Here is a 23,892-nt window from a genome sequence, read left to right on the forward strand (position 1 = left end):
ATGTGGTTGAGGCTGGGTGCAGTGGCTCATGCCTGTAATCCTAGCACTTTGGGAGGCTGAGGCGTGTGGATCACTTGAGGTCAGGATTTTGAAACCAGCTTGACCAACATGGTGAAACCCCATCTCTACTAAAAATACAAAAATTAGCTGGGCGTTTTGGCACATCCCTATAATTCCACCTACTCAGGAGGCCGAGGTAGGAGAATTGCTTGAACCTGGGAGGCAGAGGTTGCAGTGAGCTGAGATTGTGCCATTGCACTCCAGCCTGGGCTACAAGAGCCAAACTCCGTTTAAAAAAATAAATGTGGTTGGTTCCTCTGGCAGCCAGCCCTCCTCCTGAAGCAGTCTGGGAGCTTGCAGCCACTGTGTCAGCTCAACAGCATCCCACATGCATTCTTACCATGCTGCAGATCTGAAAGACCTTAGAGGCCCTTGTGTCAGGAAACTGGGACTAAGACTAAATATTAAAACAGGAAATGCTCCTGTTACCTCGGTCACTAAGGACTCTATAAGAGCTTTAGAAGTTCTATGCCAGGAACCAGGGGCAGAGACCAAATGTATATTTCTTTTCTTATATTTGAGATAGAGTCTCGCTCTGCCACTGAGGCTGGAGTATGGTGATGTGATCACAGCTCACTGCAGCCTTGACCTCCTAGGCTAAAGCGATCCTCCACCTTAGCCTCTCTAGTAGCTGGAACTACAGGCGTGCATCACCATGTCCATCTGATTTTAATTTTAATTTTGTAAAGGCAGGGGGGTCTTCCTGTGTTCCCCAGACTGGTCTCAAACTCTTGGCCTCAAGCATTCCTTTCTCTTTGGCCTCCCAAAGTGTTGGGATTACAGATGGGAGCCCCCATGCCCACCAATCACAAGGATCTTTATAAGAGAAAGAAGGAGGTAGGAGAGTCAGAGTTAGAGAAGGAGATGTGGTGATGGAAGAAGAGGTCAGAGAGGGAGATTTGAAGATGCTGCACTTCTGGCCTTGAATATGGAGTCAGGGGCCATCTTCAAGATGAGTCAAGGAATGGGGTGGCTTCTAGAAGCTGGAAAAGACAACGGAGCACATTCTCTCTAGAGCCTCCAGAAGGAATGCAGCCCCTCTGACACCTGACTTTAGCCTTAATATATCTAGTTGGGCTTCTGGACCCCAGAACTGTAAGGTGGTAGATTTGTGGTGTTTCAAGCCACTAAATATAGGGTAGTTTGTTGTAGCAGCAAGAAAAAATGAACATGAAGCTGGGGCTTTATGTTACAGTTGCTCATGCCTGTAATCCCAGCACTTTGGGAGGCTGAGGTAGGAGGATCGCTTGAGCCCAGGAGCTTAAGACCAGCCTGGGCAACATAATGAGACCTCATGTCTAAAAAAGTTTTTTTAAAAAGGCCGGGCGCGGTGGCTCACATTTGTGATCCCAGCACTTTTAGGAGACCGAGGGGGTTGGATCACAAGGTCAGAAGTTCAAGACCAGCCTGGCCAATATGGTGAAACCCCATCTCTACTAAAAATACAAAAATTAGCCAGGTGTGGTGCCTGTAATCCCAGCTACTCAGGAAGCTGAGGCAGAGAATCACTTGAACCTGAAAGGCAGACTGCAGCGAGCCGAGATAGCGTTGTTACACTTCAGCCTGGATGACTGAGATTCTGTCTCAAAAAAAAAAAAAAAAAAAATTAGATAGGTGTTGTTGCATGCAGCTGTAGTCTCAGTTCCTAGGGAGGCTGAGGCGGGAGGATTGTTTAAGCCCAGGAGGTTGAGGTTGCTGTGAGCTATGATCGCACCACTGTACTCCAGCCTGGGCAATAGAGCAAGACCTTGTTTCAAAAAGAAAGAAAGAAATGAGCATGGTGGGAATGGGGACAAATGGCAATGTTGAGTAGAGTGGTCAGGGTTGGCCTCATAAGTGAATATTGAGCAAAAGTTTGAAGCAGATGATGGAGCTGGCCAAGGTGCTGAAGGAAGAGCATTGTAGGCTGAGTCAACAGGATAAAGGCATTAGAAGGAAACTCCCTGGTGTGTCTGAAGCTCTGGAAGGAGGTCAGTGGAGCAAAGAGAGAGAGGGAGCAAAGTTGGCGAGGAGGCCAGGGAGTTGCTGGGCTGGGATCGGTACAGATCGCGTAAGCCCTGGGATGCTATTGCTGGGGCTTTGGCTTTTACTCTGACTAAAATGGGAACCACCGAGGGGTTCTGAGCAGAGAGGCGACATGATCTGTCTCCTGATTTAAAGCACGCCCTCGCTGCCAAGTTAAGAAAGACTCTGGGAAGATTTGTGTAGAAGCATGGGGGCCAAGCTGTGGCAACATCCCAGTGAGAGATGATAGTGGTCCTGACCTGGTGCACGGTGGTGGTGAGAGATGGTCAGAGCCTGGATTCATGTTGAAGTCAGTCAATAGGATTTCCTGACAGACTGGATGTGAGCTGCGAGAGAAAGCAGAGGTCAAGGTTGAGTTTGATTCTAATTAAATTATTAATTAAAAAAACCGCTACTGCCTTTCGCAATCCTACCAAGTAAAGGAATGTAGATTAAAAAAATCCCAAGTCAGGCCAGGGGCAGTAGCTCACACCTATAGTTCCAACAGTTTGAGAGGCAGAGATGGGAGTATGTTTTAAGGCCATGAGTTTGAGAGCAGCCTGGGCAACATAGCAAGGCCTCCTCTCTACAAAAATAAAAGAAAGAAATTTAATAAAATAAAATAAATATAGCCGGGAATGGTGGTGTGTACCTACTCAGGAGGCTGAGGTGGGCAGATCTCTTGAGGCTAGGAGTTTGAGGCCAGCTTGGGCCACATATTAAGACTTCTCTCTCTAAAAAAATTAATAATAATTTTAAAAAGCCTGACATGATGGTACTTGCCTGTATTTCCAGGTATTGGGGCAGTTGAAGCAGGAGCATCTCTTGAGCCCAGTTGGTCAAGGCTGCAGTGAGCTATGATTATACCACTGCACTCCATCCTGGGTGACACAGTGGGACCCTGTCTCAAAATATAGATACAAATGAAATGAAATCCCACGTCAGACCAGTTCCTTCTAGGCTATGTAGGCCTTGCAACCACATAGTGGCATAATCGGGTTTGTGTGGCTGTGGATAGGAGACCCCTGCCCAATTGTTGTTGGCTTTATAATCAGTTTATTTTTCAGTATAGTAATCAAATATATTTCATCATACTTGATGGTCTCAGATATGCGTGGGTTTTGGAATTCCCCTTGGAACAGGTTGTAACATCTTATTTGCTCCATCATTCCATTATTTTTAAAATCTGATCCGTGTTTAATAAGATCAGAATTGATATTAGACTGCCTCGTCAGTTTTGATTATTGAGAAAATGAAATTATGTTGTTTGCACTTTATCCAAGATTGGTGTCATATTGGGTAATTCTAATCAATACTTGAACAAATGCAAAATTAGAGCTTTATCATGAAAAACTATGTCATTCTTGAAGAAGATGCCATTTCTTTTTTTCTTTTTTTTTTTGTTTAAGATAGAGTCTTGCTCTTGTCGCCCAGGCTGGAGTGCAATGATGCGATTTTAGCTCACTGTAACCCTTGCCTTCTGGGTTCAAGCAGTTCTCCTGCCTCAGCCTCCCGAGTAGCTGGGATTATGGGTGCCCGCCACCACACCCAGCTAATTTTTGTATTTTTAGTAGAGATGGGGTTTCACCATGTTTGCCAGGCTCGTCTCTCGGACTCCTGACCTCAATTGATCTGCCTGCCTCAGCCTCCAAAAGTGCAGGGATTGCAGATGTGAGCCACCATGGCCGGCCTCCATTTCTTTTTCGTAGTCTTTAACAAACAGCTGCTATTGTTGCAGACTTGCTGTTTAGATACTTAGGAACTTTTCACTAGAAGGCATGTAAAGAAAGATCATGGGCATTTGTAATGAATTTAGCATTCATTCTTTGCATGACTGTCCCCAGAGCTGTAACTTTACTAATGAATTCTTTAGAAACCACTTAGCTAGCAACCGAGCCTAACCAGCCACTCACCCTGGTTATTCAGTGCTCTTTTGTTCTTGTCTTTCTCCTCCAACTTGGCTACACTCACAAAGGGATATAAACTTGCATTTGTTTTCTTTCCTTTTTAGAGACAGAGTCTTGCTCTGTTGCTCAGGCTGCAGTACAGTGACGTGGTCATGGTTCACTGTAGCCTCAAACTCCTGGGCTCAAGCAGTTCTCCCACTTCAGTCTCCCAAGTAGCTGGGACTACAGACGTGTGCCAATTTTTTCATTTTTTATCGTAGAGATGGGATCTTGCCAGGTTGCTCAGAGTGGGCTCAAAACTCCTGACCTCAAGTGATCCTCCTGCCTCAGCCTCCCAAAGTGCTGGGATTACAGGCAGGCATGACTACCTGTGCCCAGCCCCCTATTATTATTATTTTAAATAATAGCTTTATTAAAATATTATTCACATGCCTTTCACTTTATTTATTGAAATCTGCAATTCAGTAGGTTTTAGAATATTCAGAGCTGTGCATCGATCACCACAGTCACTTTTAGAACCTTTTATTACCCTATAGAGAAATCCATACCCCTTAGCCACTACTTCCTACTCCCCCAACCTGCCTTGGCTCCCAGCCTTAGGCAACCATTGATTCATTTTTTTGTCGCTATAGATTTGCCTAATTTGGACAAATAGAATTGTACAATGTGTGATCTTTTGTGGCTTTTTTTCCCTCTTAGCACAATGTTTTCAAAGTTCCTTTATGTCATAGTGTGTATCAATATTTCATCCTCCTATTGCTGAGTAATATTCCGTGGTAGAGATACGCTGCATTTTGTTTATCTGTTCATCAGTTGGTGGACATTTGGGTTGTTTCCATGTTTTGGCCATTATGAATAATGCTGCTATGAAGATTGTTGTACAATATATATTTGTGTGGATATATATTTTTATTTCTCTGGGATATATGCCTAGGAGTGAAATTGTTGCATTATATGCTGACTGTACATTTTGAGAAACTGCCAGACTGTTTTCTTAAGTGGCTACACCAGTTGGGTGTGATGGCTCACACCTGTAATCCCAGCTACTCAGGAGGCTCCGATGGGAGGAATTGAGCCCATGAATTCAAGACCAGCCTGGGCAAGATAGTGAAACCCTGTCTTGATTTAAAAAAAAAAAATCTAATTAAAATAACAGGAAAAGAAGTACCCAAACAAAGTGTTTACACGATTTGATGTTCCCACGAGTAATGTATGTGGGTTCCAATTCCTCCACATCTTCCACATCTTCACTGCCATTATTTTTTTTTCTAGATAGGGGCTGCTCTGTCTCTCAGGCTGCAGCCCAAGGACACCATCACAGTCACTGCAGCCTTGACCTCCCAGGCACAAGTGATTCTCTCATCTCAATGCCTGGCTAATTTTTATATATTTTTGGAGTGATCGGATTTTACCATGTCGCCCAGGCTGGCCTCATACTCCTGGCCTTGAGTGATCTGCCCACCTCAGCCTCCCAAAGTTCTGGAATTACAGTCTGAGCCACCATGCCTGGCCTTCACCAACATTTGTCATTATGTTTTTTTTCTTTTTCTTTTATACCTTAAAGCAGTATAAGAACAAGTGTCTTCAATTATAGGAAACAATATAATCCCAGGGCATTGGGAGGCTAAGACAGGAAGATGTGCTGATGCCAGGAGTTTGTTTTCTGTTTTTTTTCAGACAGAGTCTCACTCTGTTGCCTAGGGTGGAGTGCAGTGGTACAATCTTGGCCCACTGCAACCTCCGCCTCCCAGGTTCAAGTGATTCTCCTGACTCAGCCTCCCAAGTAGCTGAGACTACAGGTACATGCCACTACTGCCCGGCTAATTTTTGTATTTTTAGTAGAGTCGGAGTCACCATGTTGGCCAGGCTGGTCTCAAACTCCTGACTTCAGGTGATTTGCCTGCCTCAGCCTTCTAAAGTGCTGGGATTACAAGCATCAGCCACCATGCCCAGCCTGACACCAGGAGTTTTAGACCAGCCTGGGCAACCTAGCAAGACCTTGTCTCTACAGAATATTTAAAAATTAGCCAAATGTGGTGGTGCCTGCCTATAGTCTCTCTCTCTTTTTTTTTTTTTTTTACTTTTTGAGACATAGTCTGGCTCTGTCTGAAACTCCTGAGGTCAAATAATCAGTCCTCCCACCTCATCCTACCAAGTAGTAGGGACCACAGGTGCATGCCACCGAGGTCTTGCTATGTTGCCCAGGCTGATCTTGAGCTCCTGGCCTCAAGCAATCCTCTCACCTTGGCCTCCCACAGTACAAGGATTACAGGTATGAGCCACCATGCCTGGCCCCTACCCTGCCTGTTGAGAACCAAAAGAAGGATCCAAATTCTCCTTAGCTCAACTCGAGCCATTTCCTGATTGCATCATCAGCAAGGAGCTGGTTATTGGGCTGTCCAGACCTCCCAAGTGGCACAGAAATGAGGTGAGGGAGTTTTCCTGCTCCTCCACTCTGTGAGGAGTTGGAAGATGATGTTTACTCGTTTGCAGAGAGAGATGCCTTGTAGGCACCTTAGGATGGAGGGGACCCTGATTCCAATGTCGTTTTTTTTGTTTAGAAACAGGACCTTGCCTTGTCACTCAGGATGGAGTTCAGTGGTCCAGTCACGGCTCACTGTAGCTTCAAACTCAAGCAATCCTGCCACATCAGCCTTCCCAGTAGCTGGGACCACAGGTGAGCACCATGACACTCAGTGAATTTTGTTGTGATTTTTTTGTAGAGATGGGGCCTCAAGTGTGTTGCCAGGGCTGACCTTGAACTCCTGCACTCAAGGGATTTTCCTGCCTTGGCCTCCCAAAGTATTGGTATTACAGGCATGAGCCATTGTGCCCACTGTCTCTGGTTCTTAACCTTCTGCCTCCCTCTTCCACTTTTAAAGAATGCTTGTAATTACATGGACTCTTCTAGATATTCCAGGATAATCTTGTTTTAAGGTCAGCTGATTTTCAACCTTAATTTTATCTGCACTCTTAATTCCCCCTTCCTATGTAATTGTGCTATGTAACATAGGACATGAACAATTGGTGGGGGTGGGGGTTATTACTTTGGCTACCACAGTAACTGTTTTGTGCCAGGTACTGAGCTAAGCACTGGTGAATTAAGCGTGAATAACACACTCTCTCTAATCTACATCCATTCATGGGAGGAGCACCTCACCTGCCATGCTCCTGAGAATCTGGGGAGTCAAGGAAGCCTTCCGTGAGGAGGTGATGCCAAAGTGGACAAGTAACAGAGGAGCCGAAGCTAGCCAAGAAGAGAGTAGAGGTTTAAGGGGAAGCATATTATAAGCAGAGGGTATCACCCACTTCAGAGACTCCCAGAGGAGAAAGATGAGGCTCAGTTGGACTCCATAGCAGGTGAAATGGAGAGGGGCAAGCAGTGAGGCTGCCTTGCAAGGCAGGGCAGAGCAGGGGCTGTTAAGGAGTCTGGACTTAATCCCCGAGGCAAGGAGAAGTGATGTAAATGGGGGAGTAACGTGATGAGATTCATGGATTAGAGACATGGCTCAGGCTGCTATAGAGAAGGCACCAGGGGGAGCAGACGGCTCAGTGAGTGTGCAGGAGACCTCTCACTGAGTTTAGGAAGAAGTTTTTAAAATAGAAGAAGTTTGAGTAATTTAAATGATGGTGGGAAGGAGCTAAAAGTGGGGGATAGGTTAAAGATACAGGAAAGTGGGAGGAAGAACTGACAAGTGAGTTTCCTGAGAGGGCAGGAGAAGAGGAGATTCCCATAGGGGGATTAACACTTTCTTTTCTTTTTCTAAGACAGGGTCTTACTCTGTCACCTAGGCTGGAGTTCAGTGGCATGATCTTGGCTCACTGTAGTGTAGACTTCCCAGGCTCAAGGGATCCTCCCACCCCAGACTCCCAAGTAGCTGGAACTACAGGTGTGCACCACCACCACACCTGGCTAATATTGTTCTTTTTTCTGGTAGACACAGCGTCTCACTATGTTGCTCTGACTGGTCTCCAACTCCTGGCCTCAAGCGATCCTGCTGCCTAGGCTTCCGAAATTGCTGGGATTACAGGCATGAGCCATAATGCCTGACCTCTGCTAGTTCTGTATTCTCTAGAGATGTCTTTACTTTGTGCTAGTGTGTCCCTCATTATGCTGATCCTCTGTTAAAATTAATACCTTTTTTTCTTTTGAGATGGGGTTTCACTCTTGTTGCCCAGGCTGGAGTGCAATGGTGCTATCTCGACTCACCGCAACCTCCGCCTGCCGGGTTCAAGTGATTCTCCTGCCTCAGCCTCCTGAGTAACTAGGATGACAGCAATGTGCCACCATGCCCAGCTAATTTTGTATTTTTGGTAGAGACGAGGTTTCTCCACATTTGTCAGGCTGGTCTCGAACTCCTGACCTCACGTGATCCGCCTGCCTTGGCCTCCCAAAGTGCTGGGATTACAGGCATGAGCCATTTCGCCTGGCCAAAATTAATACTTTTTATATTAAATTTACATATATGTATTTTTTTCTTTTTGATATCGGGTCTCACGCTGTCACCCAGGCTGGAGTGCAGTGGCACAACCTCTGCTCATCGCAGCCTCCACCTGCCAAGCTCAAGCAATTCTCCTGCCTCAGCCTCCCACGTTGCTGGGATTACAGGTAAGTGCCACCACACAGCTAATTTTTGTGTTTTTTGTAGAGATGGGATTTCGCCATGTTTCCCAGACTGGTCTCAAACTCCTGAGCTCAAGGCAATCCACCCACCTTGGCCTCCCAAAGTGCTGAGATTACAGGTGTGATCCACCTTGCTCATTCTACTTTAAACTTTTGAGTTGTTTGTGTCTCCTGATTGGACTCCTACAAATACAGAATTGATGCTAGGGAGGGTACCAGGAGATAGACCCACACAGATAGGATTTGGGAATAGGTTTGGTTATCCAAGGAGCAGTGCTGAACTCCTTCCTAATGGGATATAGGATGCTGGTGATTTCCAGGAAGTGACCTCACAATGACTCAAGCTACCACTTACTGTTGATTGTGGTGAAATGCCAGGTGAAGCGTATGCCCTGCGAGCTTAGGGGTGCTACAGTTGACCACTGCCGCAGTAAAGATGACTCTGAAGAATGGCATGGGATGGATCCTTTCGAATGCACTTGAGCAGCGGTCTCCAACCACAGGGCCATAGAACCGGAGGTGAGCAGCAGGCAAGTGAGGGGAAACTTCATCTGTATTTCTAGCCCCTCCTATGACTTGTATGACCACCTGAGCTCCATGTCCTGTCAGATGAGCAGCAGCATTCGATTCTCATAGAAGCACGAACCCTGTTGTGAAGTGTGCATGCGAGGGATCTAGGTTGTGCACTCCTTATGAGAATCTAATGCCTGATGTTCTATCACGCTGTCTCCCATCACCCTAGATGGACAGTGTCGTTGCAGGAAAATAAGCTCAGAGATCCCACTGAGTCTACATTATAGTGAGTTGTAGAATTATTTCATTATATATTACAATGTAGTAATAATAGAAATAAAGTGCACAGTATATGTAATGCATTTGAATCATCCTGAAATTATTCCCTCCACTCCCAGTCTGTGGAAAAATTGTCTTCCACACATTCATTCTGTTTTTTGGTAGAGACAGGGTCTTAATATATTGCTCAGGCTGATCTCAAATTCCTGACCTCAAGTAATATACCTCTCGGCCTCCCAAAGTGCTGAGATTACAGGCATAAGCCACCACCCTCAACCAAGATTTATTTCTTAAACCAAATAAAAATTAAGTGACATTACTTGAGCCCAGGTGGTCGAGGCTGCAGCGAGCCCTAATTGCACCATTGCACTCCAGCCTAGGTGACAGAAAATAAAAAATAAAATAAAAATAATGTCTCAAAAAATAAAATAAAATACAAATTAACCCTTTATGACATTCCCAGTAACTTTCCCTCCTAAGTGTTCCCCACAAGTCTTTGAATTTTGTTTAATTTTCACATACCATTTAAGACGTTTAAGAACTTCCGTCTATCTGTGTCATCCTTTATTTCAAAAGAATGTCTTTTTGTCACTTCCAGCTGGATCTACCATGAAAGACTTCTGAATCCAGGAAGAGAGACTGACTGGGCAACATGTTATTCAGGTACAAAAAGACTTGGACTGTAACTCAAAAATCAAATAATAGTGCATGCATCAAGTGCAGTGGGAAGCTCTTTTGGACAGTGAGAGAAGCTTCCAATTAAGGTGACCCTTGAAGCCAAGTCCTGAAAGATGAGGAAGAGTTGTATGAGAGTGGGGAGGGAAGCGGGGAGGTGGAGGGATGAAGTATGGGCTGGGATGGGATGAAGTGTGCTGCTCAGGCAGGAAAACCAGCACTGTACAGACCTGGACAATGAAGATGGCACATTTTGTTCAGGGAATGGTGAATTAAGTGTGGCAGGAATGCTTTGTAGAGACAGTACTCTGCTTGTATGGAATTTTGCCTGAGAGACCTGACTACAGTTTCTAATTTTTTGATGTTATCATCCATCACAGTCCTTGTCAGATAGTTTGGAATAGGTATAATGATCACAGTAACACCAAACATAGTATTTCAGTAATTCTCACAGAATCACAGGTAGGTGCCACAGTTATCCCCATTTTATGAATGAAGTGATGAAGATGTAGGAATAATGAGTGATTTGCTCAAGCTCACCTGGATATTAAGACTGAGTCAAATGTTGGGTCTGGTCGGACTTGAATGCTTGCTTTGTTCATGAGCACCATGTATTGCCTCTCCTATGCAGTTAAGCAGGTAGACAGGTGACAGAAAAGCCCGTGTTTGTCTCTACTCACACACTTCCAACTGAATGTATGTATGGAGTTTCTACACCAAATTCTCCAATGCTCTGGATATTAACTGGGTATCCCATGATTTTACTCTGATACTACCTGGACTTAGCACAGACTCCACAAGTTAGGGGCTCAGTCCCACGAGACTGTCCTCACTTCAGATGCCAGTGGCAAGTCCTAGGTTGTCACCTGTACTTTTGACCAACCTGTTACAAATCAGGGGTTCCCATAACTCTCTTCTTGGGTTTAATAATTTGCTAGAACAGTTTACAGAACTCAGAGAAACAGTTTATTTTCTTTTTTTCTGAGAGAGACGGTCTTATTTTGTTGCCCAGGCTGGTGTGCTATATTTCTTTTCTTTTTTTTTGAGACAGAATCTCCCTGTGTCATCCAGGCTGGGGTGCGATGATGTATCATAGCTTATTATAGCTTCGACCTCCTGAGATCAAGCGATCCTCCCACCTCAGCCTCCGAAGTAGCTGGGACTACACATGCATGTCACCCATGCCCAACTCATTTTTGTAGTCGGAGTTTCACCATGTTGGCCAGGTTGGCCATGTTGGCCAGATGGGGTCTTGTTGTGTTGCCCAGGCTGGCCACAAATTCCTGGGCTCAAGTGATGCTCCCACCTCATCCTTGTAGAGATGGGATTTAGTTTATGTCGCCCAGGCAGATCCCAAACTCCTGGGCTAAATCGATTGTCTCACCTCAGCTTATCAAGTAGCTGGGACTACAGGCACACACCACCATGTCGGGCTAATACTTATTTATTTATTTTTCTAGAGGTGGGTCTCACTATGTTGTTCATGCTAGTTTCAAACTTCGGGCCTCAAGTGTTCCTCCTGCCTTGACCTCCCAAAGTGTTGGGATTATGGGTGGTAGCCACCATGCCCAGCAATTGCAGGGTCTTTGTAAGAGGGTAGGAGATTCAGAAGTGGAGCAGGAGATGTGGTGATGGAAGCAGAGGTAAGAGAGGGAGATTTGAAGATGCTTCACTTCTGGCTTTGAAGATGGAGTCAGGGGCCATGATCCAAGGAATGGGAGTGGCTTCTGGAAGGTGAAAAAGCCAAGGGAACACTTCAGAGTCTCCAGAAGGAATGCAGCCCTGCTGACACCTTGACTTTAGCCTTAATAGACCTAGTTTGTGTTTCTGGCCCCCAGAACTGTAAGATGGTACATTTGTGGTGTTTTAAGCCACTGAATGTAGAAAACTGCAAACTACATTGCAGCAGCAAGAAGAAATGAACATGAAGCCAGGCATGATGACTCATGCCAGTAACCCCAGCACTTTAGTAATTTAGGCAGGAGGACTACTTGAGGCCAGGAGTTCAAGACCAGCCTGGGCAACATAGTAAGACCCTGTCTCTACAAAAAATGAAAAAATTGGCCAGGCATAGTGGCTCACGCCTGTAATTCCAGCACTTTGGGAGACCGAAGTGGGCATATCACCTGAGGTCAGGAGTTCGAGAGCAGCCTGGCCACATTGCGAAACCCTGTCTCTACTAAAAATACACAAATTAGCTGGGCATGGTGGCACCCACCTGTAATCCCAGCTACTTGGGAGGCTGAGGCAGGAGAATCACGTGAATCTGGGAGGTGGAGGTGGCAGTGAGTCGGGATTCCGCCATTGCACTCCAGCCTGGGCAAGAAGAGTGAAACTCTGTCTCAAAATAAAATAAAATAAAATACTAAAAAAATGAACCAGGCATAATGGCATGAACCTGTAGTCCCAGCTACTCGGGAGGCTGAGGTGGGAGGATTGCTTGAGCGTGGAAATTTGAGGTTGCGGTGAGCTGTGATTGTGTCAGTGCACTCCAACCTTGGTGACAGTGAGATCTTGATAAAAAGAAGGCAGAAAGTAAAGAAGAAATGAGCATGATGGGCATGGGGACAGATGGCAATGTTAAATATTATGGTCAGGGGTGGCCTTCTAAATGAAAATTGAGCAAAGACTTGAAGGAGGGGAAGGAGCTGGCCAAGGTGCTGAGGGAAGAGGATTGTAGGCAGAAACAACAGAATAAAGCGTCCGAGGTGTGTCTGAGGCTCTGGAAGGAGGCCAGTGAAGCAGAAGGAGAGAGGGAGAGAATTAGGGGAGGGGACCAGGGATTTGCTGGGTGTGGGGATCAGTACAGATCACGTGAGCCCTGGGAGGTTATTGCTGGGGCTTTGGCTTTGACTCTGACTCAGATGGGCACTGCAGTAGGGTTCTAAGCAGAGAGGCGACATGATCTGTCTTCCGGTTTAAAAGCATTCTCTGGCTGCTGAGTTGAGAAGGACTGTGGGAAGATTTGGGTAGAAGCATGGGGGCCAAGTTATGGCAACATCCAGGTGGGAGATGAATTTGGTCCTGACCAGGGTCATGGTGGTGTTGAGAGGTGGTCAGAGGGGAGAAGTAGGGGAGGAGGCCAGGGAGTTGCTGGGTGGGGATCTGTAGTGTGTGTTGAAGACAGTCAGCAGGATTTCCTGACAAACTGGATGTGAGAGAAGGCAGAGGTCAAGGTTGAGTTTGATTCTTACTGAATTATTAAGTAATTAAAAAAAACACTACTGCCTTTCCCAATCCTAGCAAGTATGGGATGCTAGATTAAAGAAATCTCTTCAAGTTCATTGCAGTGGCTCATGTCTGTAGTCCCAGCTGTTTGGGAAGCAGAGATGGGAGTATCTTTTAAGGGCAGGAGTTCAAGACCAGCCTGGGCAACACAGCAAGATCTGCTCTTTACAAAAATATTTTTCAAAATTAAATACATGTAGCTAGGCATGGTGATGTGTACTTGTAGTTTCAGCTACTCAGGAGGCTGAGGTGGGCAGATCTCTTGAGGTCAGGAGTTTGAGGCCAGCTTGGGCAACATAACAAGACCCTCACTCTACAAAAAAATTTAAAAAATAGCCAGGCATGGTGGCACTCAACTGTAGTACCAGCTGCTGGGGAGCTGAGGCAGGAAGATGGCTTGAAGCCAGGAGGTTGAGGCTGCAGTGAGCTGTAATTGCACAGCTGCACTCTAGTCTGGGTGACAGAGCAGAACCTGTCTCACAGTACAAATAAAATAATGAAATTTCAAGTCAGAGCCTTTGAGCTCTGCAACCCTTGCAAACCGTGAGCCGTATGGTAGGGTTTGCGTCGCTGGGAATGAGGAGACCCCTGCCCAGTGTTGTTGCCTGACTAATCAGTGTTTTAAGCATTTATTCATGAGGGTGGGCGCAGTGGCTCACGCTTGTAATCCCAGCACTTCAGGAGACCCAGGCGGGTGGATCACCTGAGGTCAGGAGTTCAAGACCAGCCTTGCCAACATGGCTACACCCTGTCTCTACTGACAAAATACAATAATTAGCCAGGCATGGTAGTGGGCGCCTGTAATCCCAGCTACTTGGGAGGCTGAGGTAGGAGAAATGCTTGAGCCCGGGAGGTGGAGGTTGCAGTGAGCTGAGATTACGCCACTTCACTCCAGCCTGGGCGAAAGAGCGAGCATTATATCAACATGTAATGGTTTTATTATTAATATGTAATGAATGTTAAATATTTTAAGAATCTTGTATCAACATGTAATGATTTTATTAATATGTGATGAAGATTTTTAAAATTTTGTCTTATTTTCTAGTTTTAATATAATTGTTTATATAAAGAAATACTCTTAGAGGTCTTTAATAAAGTTAAAAAATGTAAAGACATCCTAGACCCCAAAAGATTGAGAACTTCTAGTTTAGAAATATTCAGAATAAGCCACATACAACTTGCTACTTGAACTATTTTTTTTCTTTGTTTTTTATTTTAGGAGATGAGGTCTCACCCTGTCACCCAGGCTGGAGTATAGTAGTACTATGACAACTCACTGCAGTCTTGAACTCCTGGGCTAAGGATCCTCCTGCCTGAGCCTCCTGAGTAGCTGGGACTATAGGTATACATGATGACACTTGACTAATTTTTAAATTGTTTTGTGGACATGGGGTCTCACTTTGTTGGCCTGGCTGGTGTCAAACTCCTGGCCTTAAGTAACCCTTTCACCCCTGCCTCCCATCCTAGAGGTATGAGCTGCCACAATGAGCACTTGTTCAATTTTCTAAACAAATAAAACATTTCTAAAGTAAGGCTGTAGGATGATGGCAGGAAGATAAAAATAGAAAAACAGAAGAATATGTTCAAATGACTTACACATATTCTTTTGACGGCAAGAAGAACTTTTAGTATATACATTGCTTGCAAACAAAAACATAAGGCAAATAAACAGTGTTGTATAGGAACGTCAACACACACTGTACAATATTCCCACTTCGCTGACATGAGTTATGGAAATTTTGTGGTTTACTTGAGTATTGCTATCAGTATTTTGCTTCTCTGATCATTTTTATGAACTTCCTCATCTGTGAACTTCTCTCCAAGGTATGTCATATCATGACATACTGCTGCTGCACAAACATGGCCAGTGTCTTCCTCTTAAACATGTTGAATGCTTTCTTAATTTCTTTTACCCTCTGTCTCTGTGTTTTGCATTTTTCTTACCTTTATTGTCAGAAACTTGAGAAAGTCAGTCATACTAATTTATCGCCATTTGCTTTATTAATTTATACTTTGTTTATATGGAATTTTGCCCAACAGGCCTCATTACAATTTCTAACCTGTTTTGTTTTATTTTGTTTTTTCCTGAGACAGAGTCTCGTTCTGTTGTCCAGTCTGGACTGTAGTAGTGCTATCACAGTTGACTGCAGCCTCAACCTCCCAGGCTCAAGCAATCCTGCCATCTCAGCCTCCCACGTGGCTGAGACTATAGGTGCTTGCCACTATGCCCAACTCATATTTGGAATTTTCCTATACGTGGGTTCCAGAGGGGTGACGGCGAAACGTGAGTAAGCATGGATTTTGGTATATGCAGAGATGTGGGGCTGGAACTAATTCTGTCTGTATACCGAGGGACGACTGTATATGTTTTTACAATTATGCTGTAGGACACATAGTATTACATAGCCTTGAAAATAATAATTTTTAACTGAGTGGAGTAATGATAATATTGATAAAATTAGCAGCTGGCCAGGTGTGGTGGCTTACACCAGTAATCACAACACTTTGGGAGGCTGAGGCAAGAGGATGGCTTCAGGCCAAGAGTTTGAGACAGGCCTTGGAAACAAAGTGAGTCACCATCCCTACAGAAAAATACATGAATTAGCCTAGTGTGGTGGCATGTTCCTGTAGTCCCAGCTACTTGGGAGGCTGAGGTGGGAGGATCGCTTGAGCCCAGGGAGGCTGAGACTGCAGTGAGTCATGATCAGGCCTCTGCACTCCAGCCTGGGTGACAGAGTGAGACACTGTCTCAAAACAACAAAAAAGTAGCAGCTAACATCAACTGACCTTTTACCAGTTGCCTGTTAATACCATGGTTTAATTTCTTATAATTGTTTCTTATTTCACTTAACCACTCTGTCTTCCGTTACTCCCAGATTTTCACTGTGTTTGTACAGATGACCTTTGTTTAGATTGAATTGTCTCCCCAAGGTATTTGCAGAAGTAAGATTACTGTGAGTCATGGTGACTCACAATTTACATCATTACCCTTGATGTAAATTGACAAGGTTTTGGGTGCCTCCCAGGTATAATCTCAGCACTTTGGGAGGCTAAGACAGGAGGATTGCTTGATGCCAAGAGTTGGAGGAGGCAGTATGGCAGTATGGTGAGACCCTGTCTCTATTATTTTAAAAAATTGTCAAGCTTTACCCTGGAAGGCTTATATGCAATTTAAACACCCGTCATAGTATAAGAAAGTGCCCATTTCACTGCATCTTTGCCAGTACAGGGTATTAAAATTTAATGTCATTTTTTGTTCATTTTAAATTGGTAAAAGACCTCATATTACTTTACTTGTCACATTTCTACATCTTTCTTTAGCTTATTAGCTCTATTTCTTTTCTGTCTGTGAAAGGTTGTTGTTGTTTTGTTCTTTGAGACAGGGTCTTGCTCTGTCACCCAGGCTTGACTGTAGTGGCATAATCATGACTCACTGCAGCCTTGATCTCCCAGGCTCAAACTTCAGCTTCCTGAGTAGCTAAGACTACAAGTGTGCACCACCACTCCCAGCTAATTCTTTTCTTGTTTTGGATAGAGACAGGGACTCACTGTGTTGTCCAGACCGGTCTCTAGCTCCTGGCCTTAAGCAGTACTCCTGCGTTAGCTTCTCAAATTGCTGGAATTTTGGGTATGAGCCACCATGCCTGGCCTGGGCTAGTCCTGATTTCTCTAGAGTTCTCTTTACTTTGTGCTAGCCAATCTCTCATTATGCTGTTCCCCTGTTACAATGAATAATTCTCTGGATTAAATTTGACCACTTTAAACTTTTGAGTGGTTTATGTCTCCTGATTGGACTCTGACTAGTATGCTCGGAAGGGTCCCAGGAGATAAACCCACACAGATGGGATTTGGGCATAGGTTTGATTGTCCAAGGGACAGTGCTGAGCTCCTTGCCAATGGGAAATGGGATGCTGGTGATTTCCGGTAAGTGACCTCACAGTGACTCAAGCTACCACTTACTGTTGATTGTGATGAAATGCCAACGAGGCACATGCCTTGGGAGCTAAGTGGTTGCTGCACTTGACCGCTATGAAGACTGGTGTGGGAAGGGTCCTTTTGGATGCACTTGAGCGGGGGTCCCCAACCCCTGAGCCATAGAGCTGTAAGGAGCCACACAACAGGAGGTGAGTGGTATCGAGTGAGGGAAGCTTCATCTGTATTTACAGCCACTCCCCTTTGCTCACATTCCCGCCTGAGCTCCACCTTCTCTCAGGTCAGCAGCAGCATTAGATTCTCATAGGAGCACGCACCCTGTTGTGAACCGTGCGTGTGAGGCATCTAGGTTTTGCTGTCCCTATAAGAATCTAATGCCTAATGATCTGTCACTTTCTACCGTCACGCTCAGATGGGACCATCTAGTCGCAGGAAAACAAGCTTAACATGCCCACTGATTCTACATTATGGTGAGTTCTATAATTACTTTACTGTATATCCGAATTTAATAATGGAAATAAAGTACCTAATAAATGTAACATGCTTGAATCTTTTGGCCCAGGTCTTGCCTCCCGGCAGCCTCTGCAGCCTCTCCAGGCCCCGAACTTTCTCCAGTCAGCCTCTACAGACCAAGCTCATGACTCACAATGGTCTATTTAGGCCCGTACTCTACCTCACGGCAGTCTCTGCAGATAAGGCTACTGCCTCAACAGCCTCCACAGGCCCAGCACCATCGTTACCACGGCCTCTTTAGAGCCAGCTCCTGCCTCCCAGTCTTCTCTCCAGGCCCAGAACTTTCTCAAGTCGACCTCACCAGACCCAGCTTCTGCCTCTCATTGCCGTCCCAAGGGCCAGCTTTTGCCTCACGGCCACCTTCCGAGACCCAGCTCCTGTTTTACGGTGGCCTCATGAGGCCCGTCTTCTGACTCCTGGCAGCCTGTACAGGCCCAGCTCCTGCCTTACAATGGCCTCTTTAGTCCCAGCTCCTGCCTCTTTGCAGGAGGCCCAAATGTCCTTAAGTCCAGGCCACAAAATCCAGGCCCAAAATGTCCACAAGTCGGCCTCTCAAGGCCCCGCTCCTGCCTTTCATTGGCCTCTCCAGGCGCAGCTGCTGTCCGCAGGTGACCTCTACAGGCTGCGCTTTTGCTTCTGGCTGTGCTGGAGGCCCAACTCCTGCCTCAGAACAACCTCTTTTGGCTCAACTCCTGCCCAGCTCCTGGTGGCCTTTGAAGGCCCAAAAGTGCCTCAAGTCAAGCTTTCCAGGCCCACCCTCTACCTCCCAGTGGCCTGGACAGGCCCAGCTCCTACGTAACAATGGCTTCTCCAGGCCCAGCTTTTGCCTCACGGACATGTTCCCCAAACAAGCTCCTACCTGCCTCCCGGCCACCTCGACGGGCCCAGATCCTGCCTCACACTAACCTCGTTAGGCCCAGCTCATGCCTCACTGTGGCCTGTCCAGGCCCAGGTCCTGCCCCCCGACAGGCTGTCCATGCCCGAAACTTCCTCAAGTCAGCCTCTCCAGTCACAGCTCCTGCCCAACATTGGCCTCTTTAGGCACGGCTCATGCCTTGGTGGCCTCTCCAGGCCTCTCCAGGCCCAGCTCCTGCATCCTGGCAACTTCTCTAGACCAAGAACTTTCTCAGGTCCGCCATCCCAGGCCCAACTCTTGCCTCTCGTCAGCCTCTGTAGGGTCAACCTCTGCCTCTCAGGAGACTTTCTTGGCCACCTAGGCCAAGCTCCTGCCTTTCAGCAGCCTCTACAGGCCCAGCTCCTGCCTCTCAATGACCTCTCTAGAGCAAGCTCATGCCTCACAGCGGCCATTCTGGCTCAGCTTTTGCCTGTTGGCAGCATCTCCAGGCCCAGAACTTCCTCAAGTGGGCCTCTCCAAGCTCAGCTCTTCCTCCCGGCTGCATCTCCAGGCCCATCTCCTACATCACAATAACCTCTTTCAGCTCAGCTCTCGCCCAGCTCCTGGCAGCCTTTATAGGCCTAAAGCTTTCTCACATCACGTTCTCTAGCACAACCTGCCTCCCAGCAGCTTAAATAGGTCCAGCTCCTGCGTGACCATGGCCTCTCCAGGCTCAGCTTTTACTTAACGGAGTTCGTCCTTGGCCAAGTTCCTGCCTGCCTCCCAGCAGGCTCGAAAGGCCCAGCTCCTGCCCCCGACAGTCTGTCCAGGCCAAAATCTTCCTCAAGTCAGCCTCCGCAGGCTGGTCTCTTGCCTCACACTGGCTTCTCCAGGCCCAGCTCCTGCATCTTGGCAGCCTCTCCAGGCCCAGCTCTTGCCTCATGGCAGCTGCCCCAGGCGAAGTTTCTGACTGCCTGCCAGCAGCCTCAACAGGCACAGCTCCTCCCTCACACTGGTCTGTTTAGGCCCAACTCCTGACTGTCAGGCCCTATCCAGGCCCAGTGCCTGCCTTCTGACTGACTCTTGAAGCCCAAAACTTCCTCAGATCAGCCTTTTTAGGCCCACCTTCTGTCTACTGTCGGACTCTACAGGCCAGCCTCTGCCTCACAGTGGACCCTCCAGACCCAGATCATGTCTTACTGTGGCATCCTCAGGTGAAGATCCTGCCTTTCGGCAGCTTCTACAGGGCCATCTCCTGCCTTGCAAAGGCCTCCTTAGGCCAAGCTCATGCCCCATGGCGACTTTTCCAGGCACAGATTTTGCCTTTTGCAGCCTGTCCAGGCCAAGAATGTCCTCAATTCGGCATCTCTGGGATGAGTTCATTCTCCCGGCTGCATCTACAGGCTCATTTCCTGCCTCAAAACAACTTCCTTTGGGCCAACTCCTGCCGAGCTGCTGGCAGCCTCTGTAGTCCACAGACTTCTTAAAGATTTACACCTTTGGCCTCCCGGCAGCCTGAGCAATCAAACTATTCCCTCATGGCTGCTATAAAAAGCCAAGTTTCTCCCTGCCTCACAGAATCCTCCGAAAACAGCATTTGCCTCGCTGAAGCCTCCCCAGGCCACAAATCTGCCTGTCTCCCGGCAGTCTTGACAAGTCAAGCTGCCCAGAACTTCCTCAGACCAGCCTCTCCAGGCACAGTTGAGGCCTCCCGGCATCCCGTCCAGGCCCAGCTCCTCCTACTCCCAGCTGCGGCCGCAGGCCCAGCCCCAGCCTCACGACAACGTCTTTGGACTCAGCTCCAGCCCAGCTCATGCTCCGCGGCCTTTGTAGGCCCCAAATGTCCTGAAGCCAGGCCCCACGGTGGCCGCTCCGGGCCCGGCTCCTGCCCTCCGACGGCGTCTCCATGCTGCAGACTTCCTCCAGCCAGCCTCTCCAGGCCCAGCTCCTCCTCCCGGCGGCCTCTGCAGGCCCGCGCTGGCCTCGAGTCGGCCTCTCCAGGGCTCGCTCCTGCTCCCGGCGGCCCCTGCAGGTCCAACTCGTCGCCCAGTCGGCCTCCACCAGCGCAACTCCTGCCTCTCCGCGGGCTCTCCAGCTGCCAGACTTCCTCAGGTCAGCCTCTCCAGTCCCAGCACCTCCTGCCTGCCACTGGCCTCTTGAGGCCCAGCCCCGCTCACGCCTCTAGTCGGCCTCCTGAGGCCCAGGACTTGACCTCCACCTGGCCTCGCCAGGCCCAGCCTCCCGCCTCCCGAACGCCTGCGCAGGCCCAGCCTCTGCCACACAGCGGACTCTCCACGCCCAGCTCTCGCCTCACTGCGGCCTCTCCAGGCCAGAGCTCCTAGTGCCTTTCGTCACCTCCGCCGCGCCCCGCTCCTGCCTCCCAGTGGCCTCCTTAGGCCCACCTCATTCGTCACGGGGAACGGCCTTTCCAGGCCCAGTCATTGCCTTTTGCCGGCCTCTCCAGGCCCCGAACTTCCTGAGGCCGGCCTCTCCAGGCCCAGTTGCGACCTCCCGGTCTCTCGTCCAGGCCCAGCTACTCTCCGGCCTCACGACAGCCTCTTTGGACTCGGCTCCGGCCCAGCTCCCGCTCCGCGGCCTTTTTTAGGCCCCAAACGTCCTGAAGCCGGGCCCCACGGTGCCTCTCCGGGCCCGGCTCCTGCCCTCCGACGGCGTCTCCATGCCCCAGACTTCCTCCAGCCAGCCTCTCCAGGCCCAGCTCCTCCTCCCGGCGGCCTCTGCAGGCCGGCGCTGGCCTCGAGTCGGCCTCTCCAGGGCTCGCTCCCGCTCCCGGCGGCCCCTGCAGGCCCAACTCGTCGCCCAGTCGGTCTCCGCCGGCCCAGCTCCTGCCTCTCCACGGCCTCTCCTGCTGCCAGGCTTCCTCAGGTCAGCCTCTCCAGGCCCAGCTCCTCCTGCCTGCCACTGGCCTCTTGAGGCCCAGCCCCGCGCACGCCTCTGGGCTGCCGCCTCAGGCCCAGGACTTGCCTACCAGTCGGCCTCGCCAGGCCCAGCTTCCCGCCTCCCGAAGGCCAGCGCAGGCCCGGTCTCTGCCTCACAGCGGACTCTCCACGCCCAGCTCGGGCCTCACTGCGGCCTCCCCAGGCCAGAGCTCCTTCTGCCTTTCGGCAGCTCCGCCGGGCCCCGCTCCTGCCTCCCGGTGCCCTCATTAGGCCCAGCTCATTCGTCACGGTGAACGGCCTTTCCAGGCCCAGCCTTTGCCTTTTGGCGGCCTCTCCAGGCCCTGAACTTCCTCAGGCCGGCCTCTTGAGTCCCAGTTGCGGCCTCCCGGCCTCAGGTCCAGGCCGAGCTCCTCCTGCTCCAGGCTGCGGCCGGAGGCCCCGCTCCGGCCTCACGACAACCTCTTTGGACTCGGCTCCGGCCCAGCTCCCTCTCCGTCGGCTTTGTAGCCCCCAAACGTCCTGAAGCCGGGCCCCACGGTGGCCTCTCCGGGCCCGGCTCCTGCCCTCCAACGGCGTCTCCATGCCCCAGACTTCCTTCAGACAGCCTCTCCAGGCCCAGCTCCTCCTCCCGGCGGACTCTGCAGACCCAGGCTGTCCTCGACTCGGCCTCTCCAGGGCTCGCTCCTGCTCCCGGCGGCCCCTGCAGGCCGTGCTCGTCGCCAAGTCGGCCTCCGCCGGCCCAGCTCCTGCCTCTCCTCGGCCTCTCCAGCTGCCAGACTTCCTCACGTCACCCTCTCAAGGCCCAGCTCCTCCGGCCTGCCACTGTCCTCTGGAGGCCCAGCCCCGATCACGCCTCTGGGCGACCTCCTCAGGCCCAGGACTTGACCTCCGGTCGGCCTCGCCAGGCCCAGCCTCCTGCCTCGCGAAGGCCTGCACGGGCCCAGCCTCTGCCTCACAGCGGACTGTCCACGCCCAGCTCCCGCCTGACTGCGGCCTCCCCAGGCCAGAGCTCCTCTTGCCTTTCGGCAGCTCCGCCGTGCTCTCCTCCTGACTCCCAGTGGCCTCATTAGGCCCAACTCATTCGTCACGGGGAACAGCCTCTCCAGGCCCAGCCTTTGCCTTTCGGCGGCCTCTCCAGGCCCCGAACCTCCTCAGTCCGGCCTCTCCAGGCCCAGTTGCGGCCTCCCGGCCTCGTGTCCAGGCCCAGCTCGTTCTGCTCCTGCTGCGGCCGCAGGCCGATCTCCGGCCTCACGACAACCTCTTTGGACTCGGCTCCGGCCCAGCTCCCTCTCCGCGGACTTTGTAGGCCCCAAACGTCCTGAAGCCGGGCCCCACGGTGGACTCTCCGGGCCCGGCTCCTGCCTCCAGTGGCGTCTCCATGCCCCAGACTTCCTTCAGACAGCCTCTCCAGGCCCAGCTCCTCCTCCCGGCGGACTCTGCAGACCCAGGCTGTCCTCGACTCGGCCTCTCCAGGGCTCGCTCCTGCTCCCGGCGGCCCCTGCAGGCCGTGCTCGTCGCCAAGTCGGCTTCCGCCGGCCCAGCTCCTGCCTATCAGCCTCTCCAGCTGCCAGACTTCCTCAGGTCAGCCTCTCCAGTCCCCGCTCCTCCTCCCGGCGGCCTCTGCAGGCCCACGCTGGCCTCGACTCGGCCTCTCCAGGGCTCGCTCCTGCTCCCGGCGGCCCCTGCAGGCCGTGCTCGTCGCCCGGTCGGCCTCCGCCGGCCCAGCTCCTGCCTCTCCACGCCCTCTCCAGCTGCCAGACTTCCTCAGGTCAGCCTCTCCAGGCCCAGCTCCTCCGGCCTGCCACTGGCCTCTTGAGGCCCAGCCCCGATCACGCCTCTGGGCGACCTCCTCAGGCCCAGGAATTGACCTCCGGTCGGCCTCGCCAGGCCCAGCCTCCTGCCTCGCGAAGGCCTGCACGGGCCCAGCCTCTGCCTCACAGTGGACTGTCCACGCCCAGCTCTCGCCTGACTGCGGCCTCCCCAGGCCAGAGCTCCTCTTGCCTTTCGGCAGCTCCGCCATGCTCTCCTCCTGACTCCCAGTGGCCTCATTAGGCCCAACTCATTCGTCACGGGGAACGGCCTCTCGAGGCCCAGCCTTTGCCTTTCGGCGGCCTCTCCAGGCCCCGAACCTCCTCAGTCCGGCCTCTCCAGGCCCAGTTGTGGCCTCCCGGCCTCGTGTCCAAGCCCAGCTCGTTGTGTTCCTGCTGCGGCCGCAGGCCGATCTCCGGCCTCACGACAACCTCTTTGGACTGGGCTCCGGCCCAGCTCCCTCTCCACGTCCTTTGTAGGCCCCAAACGTCCTGAAGCCGGGCCCCACGGTGGCCTCTCCGGGCCCGGCTCCTGCCCTCCAACGGCGTCTCCATGCCCCAGACTTCCTTCAGACACCCTCTCCAGGCCCAGCTCCTCCTCCCGGCGGACTCTGCA

The 23,892-nt window shown here is 50.1% G+C and overlaps 1 long non-coding RNA gene across 4 annotated transcripts in view; it reads left to right on the forward strand.

Moving 5' to 3' along the window:
* LOC140709631 (uncharacterized) overlaps positions 1-19,381 on the forward strand; it is a 33,415-nt gene extending 14,034 nt beyond the window's left edge. The window contains exons 7-12 of one of the 4 annotated variants that reach the window (XR_012090283.1): positions 6,533-6,648; positions 8,483-8,580; positions 8,898-9,114; positions 9,986-10,050; positions 14,510-14,632; positions 15,385-19,381. This is a non-coding gene — a long non-coding RNA (uncharacterized lncRNA). Of the gene's footprint in view, positions 1-6,532; positions 6,649-8,482; positions 8,581-8,897; positions 9,126-9,985; positions 10,051-14,509; positions 14,633-15,384 lie in introns of all 4 variants that reach the window. The other 3 variants (XR_012090282.1, XR_012090284.1, XR_012090281.1) reach the window with 3 other exon arrangements.
* Positions 19,382-23,892: the final 4,511 nt, after the last annotated feature.

Source organism: Chlorocebus sabaeus, chromosome 21, assembly GCF_047675955.1.
Source record: "Chlorocebus sabaeus isolate Y175 chromosome 21, mChlSab1.0.hap1, whole genome shotgun sequence".
Taxonomy (NCBI): domain Eukaryota; kingdom Metazoa; phylum Chordata; class Mammalia; order Primates; family Cercopithecidae; genus Chlorocebus; species Chlorocebus sabaeus.